The 10845-nt window shown below is 45.6% G+C and overlaps 2 long non-coding RNA genes across 2 annotated transcripts in view; one reads left to right on the top strand and one right to left on the bottom strand.

Moving 5' to 3' along the window:
• Positions 1 to 10845, top strand: part of LOC107184872 — an 18648-nt gene continuing 7803 nt past the window's right edge. Inside the window, exons 1-3 of the long non-coding RNA XR_001515773.1 lie at positions 1 to 75; positions 1902 to 1903; positions 2862 to 2872. This is a non-coding gene — a long non-coding RNA (uncharacterized LOC107184872). The remainder of the gene's footprint in view (positions 76 to 1901; positions 1904 to 2861; positions 2873 to 10845) is intronic.
• Positions 5014 to 10845, bottom strand: part of LOC107184873 — a 9862-nt gene continuing 4030 nt past the window's right edge. Inside the window, exon 3 of the long non-coding RNA XR_001515774.1 lies at positions 5014 to 5025. This is a non-coding gene — a long non-coding RNA (uncharacterized LOC107184873). The remainder of the gene's footprint in view (positions 5026 to 10845) is intronic.

Genomic DNA, 10845 nt, shown 5'->3' with positions numbered 1-10845 from the left:
GAAAGAAAAAGAAAAACATCGATGTGAGACACATCAATTGGTTGCCTCGTGCACGTGCCCCAAACAGGGCCTGGGGTTGAATGTGTAGCCCAGGTACATGCCCTTGACCAGGAATCAAACCCTCCACCCTTTGGTTCACAGAACAACGCTCTAACCATTGAGCCCATAGGTCAGGGCAACAGAAACTTTCTTATATAAAAAAACACATAAGGGAGCATTTGAGATCTTGCTCCCAGATATATGTACTTATTTTGGCTCAAATAAACTGTGATAAAATTTAAAAAAACACACACACACACATAAGAAAAACAGCCACTAGATGATACTTTAATTTGTAAATTGGCATCACTTTGGTCAACAAATATCCAGACAGAGGCTTATCTTTTAGGCTAGAGGCCTGGTGCACGAAATTCATGCACTTGGCGGGGGGGCATCCCTCAGTCCAGCCTATGGCCCCTAGTAGTCTGGGAGCCCTCAGGATATATCCAACTGATGGCTTAGGCCTGCTCCCCAAGCCGTCAGTTGGACATCCTTAGTGCTGCCGTGGAAGCAGGAGAGGCTCCCACCGCCACCGCTACACTGACCACCAGGGGAATCTCCTGCAGGTATATCAGTGGATAGAGCATTGGCCCTGGGACTGAAGGGTCCCAGGTTCGATTCCTGTCACATGGACATGCCTCAGTTGCCGGCTTGATCCCTGACCCCGGGTCGGGGCTCATGCAGGAGGCAACCAATAGATAACACCCATTTTGCTGGAGAAATATTTGGCTATCTATTTGTGTAAGGTCAATAGTAGCTTATGATTCCAGCAGGACTAGGGCATGTCCCATGGTTGCAGGCTCAATCCCCAGCCCTGGTCAGGGTGTGTGTGGGAGGCAATGAATCAATGTCTTTCTCACATCAATGTTTCTCTCTCTGTCTCTCCCTCTCCCTTCCTCTCTCTCTAAAAGTCAATGGACGCTCCTGTGTTGAGCGTCTGCCCCCTGGTGGTTAGTGTGCATCATAGCAACTGGTCGTTCTGCCATTTGGTCAATTTGCATATTAGCCTTTTATAGGATGGACCTTCTGCTCTTAAAAATGTGAGTCTCATTTGGCTCAGTGGATAGAGTGTTGGCCTGCAGACCAAAGGGTCCCAGGATCTATTCTGGTCAAGGGCACATGCCCAGGATTGCGGGCTCAATCCCCAGTAGGGGGCATGCAGGAGGCAGCCAATCAATGATTCTCTCTCATCATTGACGTTTCTCTCTCTGTCTTCCTCTCCCTTCCTCTCTGAAATCAATAAAAATATATATTTTTAAAAAGTCTCATTTCCTGTTTTTTCCAGGTTATCTCTGAAGGAGATGACATGCCAGGACAAGCAAAAACAAAGAAGTTGTGAACATTTCCATGGGGCTCCTTCATCCACAGGAGTATAAGTTCTACAGGGCAGATATTTCTGCCTCTTTAGTTCATTGATATGTCTCAGAGCCCAGAACATTTCCTGTCACATAGTAGGTGCTCGATAAATATTTCTTGAAGTTTGAAGAAAAATGAGCAAGACACCTGTTTTGTTTTTGTTTCGGAGAGGCCAATAGCATACAGGATAATATTTTTTAATGAGCCAAATAAAGAAGTAACATACTTCAGCCCTGACCAGTTTGGCTCAGTGGATAGAGCGTCGGGCTGTGGACTGAAAGTTCCCAGGTTCGATTCCAGTCGAGGGCATGTACCTTGGTTGCAGGCTCGATCCCCAGTAGGGGGTGTGCAGGAGGCAGCTGATCAATGTTTCACTCTCATCGTTGTTTCTAACTCTCTATCCCTTTCCCTTCCTCTCTATAAAAAGTCAATAAAAAAATTTTTTTTTAAAAAAGAAAATAAATAACATACTTCAAATAAAAGACAGCCCTGCTGGCATGGCTCAGTGGTTGAGCATCAACCTATGAACCAGGCATTCATGGTTCAATTCCAGGTCAGGGCACATGGCCAGGTTGCAGGCTTGATCCCCTGTGTGGGTTGTGCAGGATGCAGCCAATCAGGGATTCTCTCTTATTGGCATTTCTATCTCTCTCCCCCACCTCTCAGAAATCAATAAAAATATATTTAAAAAATTAAAAAGATACATGAATCACACTCTTGTTGCAGGCAAGGAAAGATGAAGGAATAAAGTCCACATTTAAGAGGAGGTGTACCTTGTTATACTTAAAGGCACTTGGGAGAGAGGGTGCCCAACCAAGAACTGATTTGCAGCTGCCAGAGCAAAAAGTGACAGTCCCCTGTTGCTAGAAAGAAGACCAGTGTTGGTAAGTAAGCAGCTGATCTCTTTCACAGGAGCTGCACTTTCTCACCACTGCCTGTGAGAAGTGCCTCACCAAGACAGAAGCTAATGCCCCAAGGGTCTTTGGAAACTTTTTTGGTTTAGGAAGAGTTGCCTCTCCTAAACCAAAACTCTCAAATAGTCCTCACAGACTCAGTATTTATGTTCTAAACTAGAGGCCCAGTGCACGAATTTGTGGATGGGTGGTGTCCCTCAGAGTGGCCTGCAGAGATTGGGCCGGAACTGGCAGTCCAACGCCACCTGACACTCCTGCCTGCAGCTTCTGCTCATTCCGGCCCCACTGTGCCTGCGGTGGGCTCATGCCCAGTCAGTCCTGATTGGGAGAGGCTCTTGGTGCCGCAGTGGCGCTCATCAGCTATGAGCCCTGCGTCTGGCACCTGTCCCAAGCGGGGAGCAGGGCAGCATGTGATCAGTGTTCAGGGCAGGTGGTGAAATGCCCTTGCCGGCCTGAGATCCAAATCCGTCCGTCCCACTGATATTTGCACCAGTTGGGAGCCACATGGTGGCCACATTTATATAATTTCTTCATTACAGAGCGTTTAGGGAGGGGAAGCAGCCGTGGTGCCCAAGGTCGACTTCCAGGAGGCCAGCAGTGCTGATGGGATCGTGCCAGCAGTGCTGGTCCATCGGTGCCTGGCCCATTCTCCAGAAATTGAACCTGCAGGACTACTGAGGGAGTGAGTGGCTGCTACTGGGCTGGGCTGCCGGGTCGGGTTGGTCAGCTGAGTGGCACTCCCACTGTGGGAGCACACTGTCCACCAGGGGAAAGTTCCTGCATTGAGCGTCTGCCCCCTGGTGGTCAGTGCGTGTCACAGCAACCGGTTGACCGGTCACTTGGTCGTTAGGTCATTCGATTGCTTAGGCTTTTATATATATAGATTATAAATATAGATGCCCCCTTGCCATGTTGTTTTTGTACATGTTCTTATTCATGAGCCTCTAGCAGGGCCCTAAGCACCTAGGCTGCTCACTGCTTCTCAAGGACAATAGGTATAGAGTGATCCTGGCCTGACTTACTTTATTCTTATATCAAATTAACCTTTTTTTTGTCTTTGTCGTTAGCAAGTGGATTAAAACAGCTTCACTTAAGTCATAAATAAGTGGATTTAAAATCATATTAAACCAATACACACTACCAACTTTGTTTTATGATGCCTGTTCTCAAAGGCCAATACCTTCTAGAATTGATCTATTCCCCTAGTTCAGTCTTGGGGGTGGGGAGTGGGTGCCAGGGTCTTTTCTGCATTTACTAGGGTTCAGGAATCTGTAGAAGGGCTGTGCATAAATGAATGAAGAGACCAGAGAAGAAATATTAATTTGGAAGGCATTTTGGGGTGCCAGACGGAAACTTAGTTCTAGTGACTAAGCTCTCTGAATCTCCGGACCCCTGGGCTTCTATATTCAGCAGGGCTGATAATCTGCATATATTATTGCCTGCTGCTAAACAGCTGAGGGCAGTCCCCCAAACCTCATGGTCCTTTATTGTTTACCAGGCCTTACCTGTGTTTCCGAAGTCCCATTTCCCTCAGTCCAGTCACAGAAGAAGTGTAGCTGGGGCTTCAGTAGAGCTGGAAGCAAAGCCAGTGTCAGAGTTCCTGTCCATGTTGGAGCGGGCCCAGTGCAGCATCCGGCCACCTGTAGTCCATCAGTGCAGTGTGTGTGGGGAGCAGGAGCAAAAGAGCCCACAAGCCCAGAGTCACACAAGTTCCAACAGAGCCAAGAGCATAAGATCACAAGAGAGCCAACTTCTTTTTTATTTTTTAATATATATTTTATTGATTTTTTACAGAGAAGAAGGGAGAGAGACAGAGAGCTAGAAACATTGATGAGAGAGAAGCATCGACCAGCCACCCCCTGCACGCCCCCACAGGGGATGTGCCCGCAACCAAGGTACATGCCCTTGACCGGAATCGAACCCGGGACCCCTCAGTCCCCATGCCGACGCTCTATCCAGTGAGCCAAACCGGCTAGGATGAGAGAACCAACTTCTTTGTTTAGGGGTTAAACATCCCAAATCTTCATGGGCTTGCAGTGGCCATGCATATCTGGCCAGTGACCTTGTTCCCAAGTGTGACTTCCCTAGGTCACCCCAACTTCACTGGGCATGTGTTTATCTCACCCTGTCCAGTCCCTTTCCCCCTGTTTTGCAGGGAACATGCCTATAATGCCTGGCCTCTCCTTTGCTCCTTTCCTGCTGTTAATAACTAGCTAATTACAATGGTATCAGAAGTACTAAATGTTATTATTTGCCACTGTTCCTTAGTCACCAGCTCAGAGTTCTAGTTTTTCCTTTTCCTTTTTACCCCGCTTCTCCGAGAACTTCATCTCTGGATCAGAGTGCCACAGTTCTGCCTCCGCCCTGTTTCAACAAGGAAAGTCCATCTTCCCCTACTTGTTCTCTGTCACAGTCGCTGCTGGGTTCTCTCACCCCTGCGTGCTCTTGCCCCCAGTCAGTGGCATCTGATGGAAAGTCTTGTGTTTCTGCGTTTTTCCTTCTTCATGCGTTGTCCCCCAGGGAATGCTTTGGTTAGTTGGCACATGCCACATTGTACCTTCAGCCCTTCCTCCTGTTCATGGACTTCCTGTTGTGATGTTCCAGACATGGGGACTCCGGTGTAAACAAACAGACATGACTCCTACCCTTTATTTCACCTTCATTTTCTACAAAAATACAGTATACCAAAACGTAAACTTAGTAAACACATTTTGTCCTTACACAAGGTCAGAGAAAACGTATTAACCCACCAAGCAGTTTCTATTTGTTGTTGTTGTTAATGCTCACCTAAGGATATTTTTCCATTGACTTTTAGAGAGAGTGGAAAGGAGAGGGAGAGACAGAGAAAGAAACATTGATGTGAGAGAGACATCGATTCGTTGCCTCCCACACACACCCTGACCAGGGCTGGGGATTGAGCCTGCAACCATGGGACATGCCCTTGACAGGAATCGAACCTGGGACCCTTCAGTCCCAGGGCCAATGCTCTATCCACTGAGACAAACTGGCTAGGGCACAGTTTCTGTTTTAAAGAGCCAGATGTTTCAGGAGGGCCTGGGTCTGGGGGCAGCAGCCCTTTCAATGCCCACAGGGCAGGGGACAAACTGGAGGCCACCTCTCCCTTCCCAGGGGGCAGTCATCTCGCGGCTCCAGTGACTGTTTCCAGGCAAGACCGTGCACTCGGTGTCCCTGGGCCTTCCAATTTTTTAAAAGAAGTCATGAAACAGAATTTGATGCCAATCTTTTGATTTTTAAAGATTTTCCAACTAATTCAAACCATGTGCAGACCAAATATATCTGGAGCTATATGGCTTCAAACCCTCTTTTTTGATGATATATTAAAATATTCTGTATATAACTTGTCCTATTGTTTCCCTTAAAGACCTCTGTTGAAATGTGTCTCACCACATCCTCATCAATATTCCCCCTGTGTACTTTCTAATGTGTCTTATCATCACATATACGCTCTATTCCCCTTCATCTCTGAAATTCTGAGCAGATGGAAGAATAAGACCTCTCAATGTTTGTCTTGCTGCTTTGTTTCATTAAATCCTAAAATCAGCATATTGTGAGATACTTTCATATGCATCCGTCCCAGGTCTTCCCGAGGCTGATAAGAGTTGATAAAACTAGTTTGGCTGTTCCCTGTGTTACACTACAAAGGCCCAGAGTATATGTCTCCACCAAGGCCCTATAATTAAACACGTTGTTCTTTATGAATCTTGGGATTCACAGGACCTACGTTTTTTACCCTGTGGCAGGATAGAGTCACTGAAAGCTAGTCTTTTCCTGGCAAAAAAGTTCATGGTTTATTCATTTATTTACTTTTTACAATTACCTCAATTTTGTCATTTTAACTATTTTTACATGTGCAATTCAGTGGCATTAAGTATATTCACAGTGTTGTGCAAACATCACCACTATCTGTTAACAAAAATTTTCATCACCCCCAAAAGAAATTCCATACCCATTAAGCAATAATTCCCCATTCCCACTTCCCCATCTCCATAACCTCTAATCTGCTTCCTGTCTCTATGAATTTGGCTATTCTAGATATTTTATATAAGTGGAATCAGACAATATTTGTCCTTTCACATCTGACTTATTTCACTTAGCATACTGATTTCAAGGTTCATCTATATTGTAGCATGTACCAGAACTCCATTCCTTTTTATGGCTATTCTAGAGGCCCGGTGCATGAAATTCATGCATGGGTGTGTGTGTGTCTGTGTGTGTGTCCCTCAGCCTGACCTGTACCCTCTCCAATCAGGAGCTCTCAGGGGATGTCCTACTGATGCTTAAGCCTGCTCCCCATGGTTCTCTGCTCTCTAAGGGGTCTGCCTGCTCCACACCACAGTGACCACCAAGCAGGCCGTGCTGGGAGCTGCCTACAGGCTGTGCTTGCCTGCTCCCGGGTTGCTGTGGCGACAGCCTGCCATGCTGGGAGCTGCCTGCGGGACGCACTTGCCTGCTCCCCAGCCTCAGCGGCAATGGCCAAGCAGGCCATACTGTGCTGGGAGCCGCCTCCTCTGTGCTGTCAGTCTCCACGGAGGCAATGAGGTTAATTTGCATGCTCACTCCTGATTGGCTGGTGGGCATCCTGAAGGTATGGTCAATTTGCATCTTTCTCTTTTATTAGTGTAGATAATATCTAATTGTATTTATAGATCATATTTTGTTTATTCATTCATTTAATGATGGATATTTGGGTTGTTTCCACCTTTTAGCTATTGTGAATAATGTTGCTAATGAACACTGGTGTACAAAAATCTAGTTTCAATTCTTTTGGATATATACTTAGGAGTGGAATTTCTAGTTCGTGGTAAATTTATTTTTAACTTTTTGAGGAACCACCAAACTGTTTTCCACAGCAGCTGTGCCATTTTACATTAGCCACCTGCAATGTATGTAGGTTCCAGTTTCTCCATGTCCTCACCAACACTTATTCTCCTTTTTGAAAAAATTTTATTATAATCATCCTAGTAAGTGTGAAAAAAAATCTCACTCTGGTTCTGATTTGTATTTCTCTGATGACTAATGATGGTGAGCATCTTTTCAGATGTTTATTGGCTCTTCGTCTATCTTCTTTGGAGAAATGTCTATTTAAGTCATTTGCCCTTTTTTAAATTGTGGTTTATTTTTATCTTAGAGTTTCGAAGGCCTAACTACTGTAGCTTGCAGGCATTCCGTCTGCACTTGCAGAGTTTATTAACAGCCTAGAGCTCCTAGACTTTATTAACAACCTTAGCTAATAGATTCTGTATTCAGGGCTGTCCATTTTTAAATTCAGGGTCAATTGGAAGAACAGGTTGCTCAGCATAGAGTTGGTCTTTCTGGTCCTATCATATCTCTAGATCATCGGTTCTCAACCTGTGGGTCATGAACAATGAGAATATATCCTGCATATCAGATATTTACATTACGATTCATAACAGTAGCAAAATTACAGTTATGAAGTAGCAACAAAAATAATTTTATGGTTGGGGGTCACCACAACATGAGGAACTGTATTAAAGGGTCACGGCATTAGGAAGGTTGAGAACCACTGCTCTAGATGAACCAAAAACTGAAGTGAAAATAAAACAAAAAGAGAGGATAAGATTTAAAGTTAATCTAGGTTACTATTCCTTGCTCCTCAATTTAACAAACATTTCTTGAGCATTTTATATGCAACAAGCACTGTACTAGGTGCTGGGGATACAGCGGTCAATGAGATGGATGTGGTTCATGTAGGAGACAGAATAATAGTCTCCAATGATGCCCATGTCCTAATCCCAGAAACTGTGACTATGTTACCTTACAGGCCAAAAGGGACTTTGCATGTATGGTTAAGGATATTGAGATGGGGAGCTTATTCTGGATTATCTGGTGGCCCAAGGTACTTACAAGAGTCCTTATAAGAGGAAGTCCAGAGGACCTGACTGAGAGAAGATGTGAAGATGGAGCAGAGTCAGATAGAGAATTGAAGATGCTATGCTTTTGGCTTTGAAGATGGAGAAAGAGGCCATGAGCCAAGGAATGCATGCAGCCTTGAGGCTGCAAAAGACCAGGAAACAGATTCTCCCCTAGAACCTCTAGAAGGAACACTGCCCTGCCCACTCCCTGCTTTTAGGACCTCTGACTTCCAGAACTTTAAGATAATAGGTTTAGGTTTACATTGTTCTAGGCACTAAATCTGTGGTGATTTGTTATAGCAGCAATAGGAAACAAACACAGTCCCTTCTCCCCTGTTGTGCGCAATGTTCAGGATCCCCCAAAACCACCAGGGAGCCAAGTCTGATGCAAGACACAAAAGAGCCTTTAGTCAAGCTAGCTTGAGCTCCCCGTCCACCACACTCGCCTACGCGGTGGCAGTAGGCAGAGAAGAGAGAGGGCTCTGTGGGGAGAGGGGTTTTATAGGGGAGTTGGAATAAAGGGAGGAGAGAGGACTGTGGGCCCTGCCGATTGGCCAGGCGCAAGTCGGGGTCTTGTTACACAGGATGTGGTTGTGTCTATGGTGCGCACTTCCCTTGATTATCATTGATTAGTTTAAAGAAATCCTAGGTGTGGCTAGCAGAGGCTTGGGCTTCCTGGAAGAAGCTCCTTGCTGAACACATGGCTAATGGCTGCTACCCCAAAATGGAGGATCCTGGGTAAGATGGAGGGCACAGCCCTCACCCTTTCATCCCCCACAAAGGACATTGTGGCCTGGTGGGCAGCAGCCAGCAGGCCTGGGTCTGACTCTGTGCTCAGCGCCCTGTAGCTGTGTGACTTGGGGCAAGTTACTTTATCACTCTGAGACTCATTTTCCATGTCTATACAACGGGGATATCCCCCTAGCTGGTTTGGCTCAGTGGACAGAGCATCAGCCTGTAGACTGAAGGATCCTAGGTTCAATTCTGGTCAAGAGCACATGCCCAGGTTGTGGGCTCGATTCCCGGTGGGAGGCATGCAGGAGGCAGTGGATCAATGATTCTCTCATCATTGATGTTTCTATCTATCTTTCCCTCTCCCTTCCTCTTTGAAATCAATAAAAAATATAGTTAAAAACAATAATAAGTAAAAGGCAAACTATACAAAAAATATTTTTTAATGGGGATATCAATGTTTGCCTCACAGAGCTGTTGTGAGAATTAGAGATAAATTATGTAAAACAGCTGGGATGTAGTAGGCTCTTAGTAAGTGGAAGCTGTTATTTTTGCTATCACTATGTATTTTTTTTTAAATATATTTTATTGATTTTCCACAGAGAGAAAGGGAGAGAGATAGAGAGTTAGAAACATCGATGAGAGAGAAACATCGATCAGCCGCCTCCTGCACATCTCCTACTGGGGATGTGCCCGCAACCCAGGTACATGCCCTTGACCGGAATCGAACCTGGGACCTTTCAGTCTGCAGGCCGACGCTCTACCCGGTTTTGGCCACTATGTATTTTTTAAAGCGCTTTCCTTTAACTAGGGAAGAAGATGAGAGCCCAGATATTGAAGGGGAATAGATTATAAAATGTTTAGGTGGGAGTAATTGGGGGAGGTTCTATTCTAGGGAGCAAAGCAGTGGCCCTGGCTGTTCCTTCTCTCCCTTCTCCTCTCTTTTGGTGACAGTATCCTGCTCCTTACCCTCCAGGCATCACACTCAAGTATTCTCTTGTCCCTCTTGTTTACCCTCATTAAGCTCGGCTTCTTTTTCTCCACCTACCCAGAAGCCAGGCCCCTGTTTTATCTTTCTTAGTCAGGATTCCAATCACTTTGCTTATATTTGCTCATATTTGGTCATTTTTTCTTTGTGCGATGCCCATACCCACTCTGTATTGGTCTCCAGTTCTTGGTCACACACTGTGATGAGTGTGTCTTCCTTGCTCGCAGTGGACAGGCTCCAGTAGCCATGTCTGCACAGTATATCTCTTCCCTTGGCTCTAAGTAGCTCATTGGCCCACGATGGAAACCTTACCCAAGCCGGGAATTGGGATTTGTGATCTAGACAGCCCTGACGCAGAACTAGTAGGAACCACAGCCATCAATCACTGTCTCAGGAGAGTGGCTAACAGTGGAGGGTGAGAGGGAGAGAGAAGAGCCCAACAGACGTGCAGGGAAATGTGCCAAAGGCTTTCTGTTCCCTGTTGCAGCCCCTTCCTGCAGCTTTACTGCATCCCTGTCCTCGGATCTCATGAGATTGCCCTCTACCTATCCTTACACATAAAATGATGTACATATCCAGAATATACAGATGCATAACTATGCATATACATAGACATGTCAAAATACATTTTTAGGCCCAAGATGTCAGCAAAATAAAATTTATTTTTTAAAATACATTTTATTGATTTTAGAGAGGGAGAGAGAGGGAGAGAGAGAGATAGAAATATCAATGATGAGAGAGAATCATTGATTGGCTGCCTCCTGCATGCCCCCTACTGGGGATCGAGCCCGCAACCCAGGCATGTGCCCTTGACCGGATTCGAACCTAGGACCCTTCAGTCCACAGACCAACGCTCTATCCATTGAGCCATACCAGCTAGGTTACCATTGACTGTTTTTTAAAAAATGACCCCAAGTTTGAA

Source organism: Myotis davidii, unplaced genomic scaffold, assembly GCF_000327345.1.
Source record: "Myotis davidii unplaced genomic scaffold, ASM32734v1 scaffold9, whole genome shotgun sequence".
Taxonomy (NCBI): domain Eukaryota; kingdom Metazoa; phylum Chordata; class Mammalia; order Chiroptera; family Vespertilionidae; genus Myotis; species Myotis davidii.
Note: the sequence above shows the minus strand (reverse complement) of the source record. Positions and strands in the feature narration are given on the sequence as shown.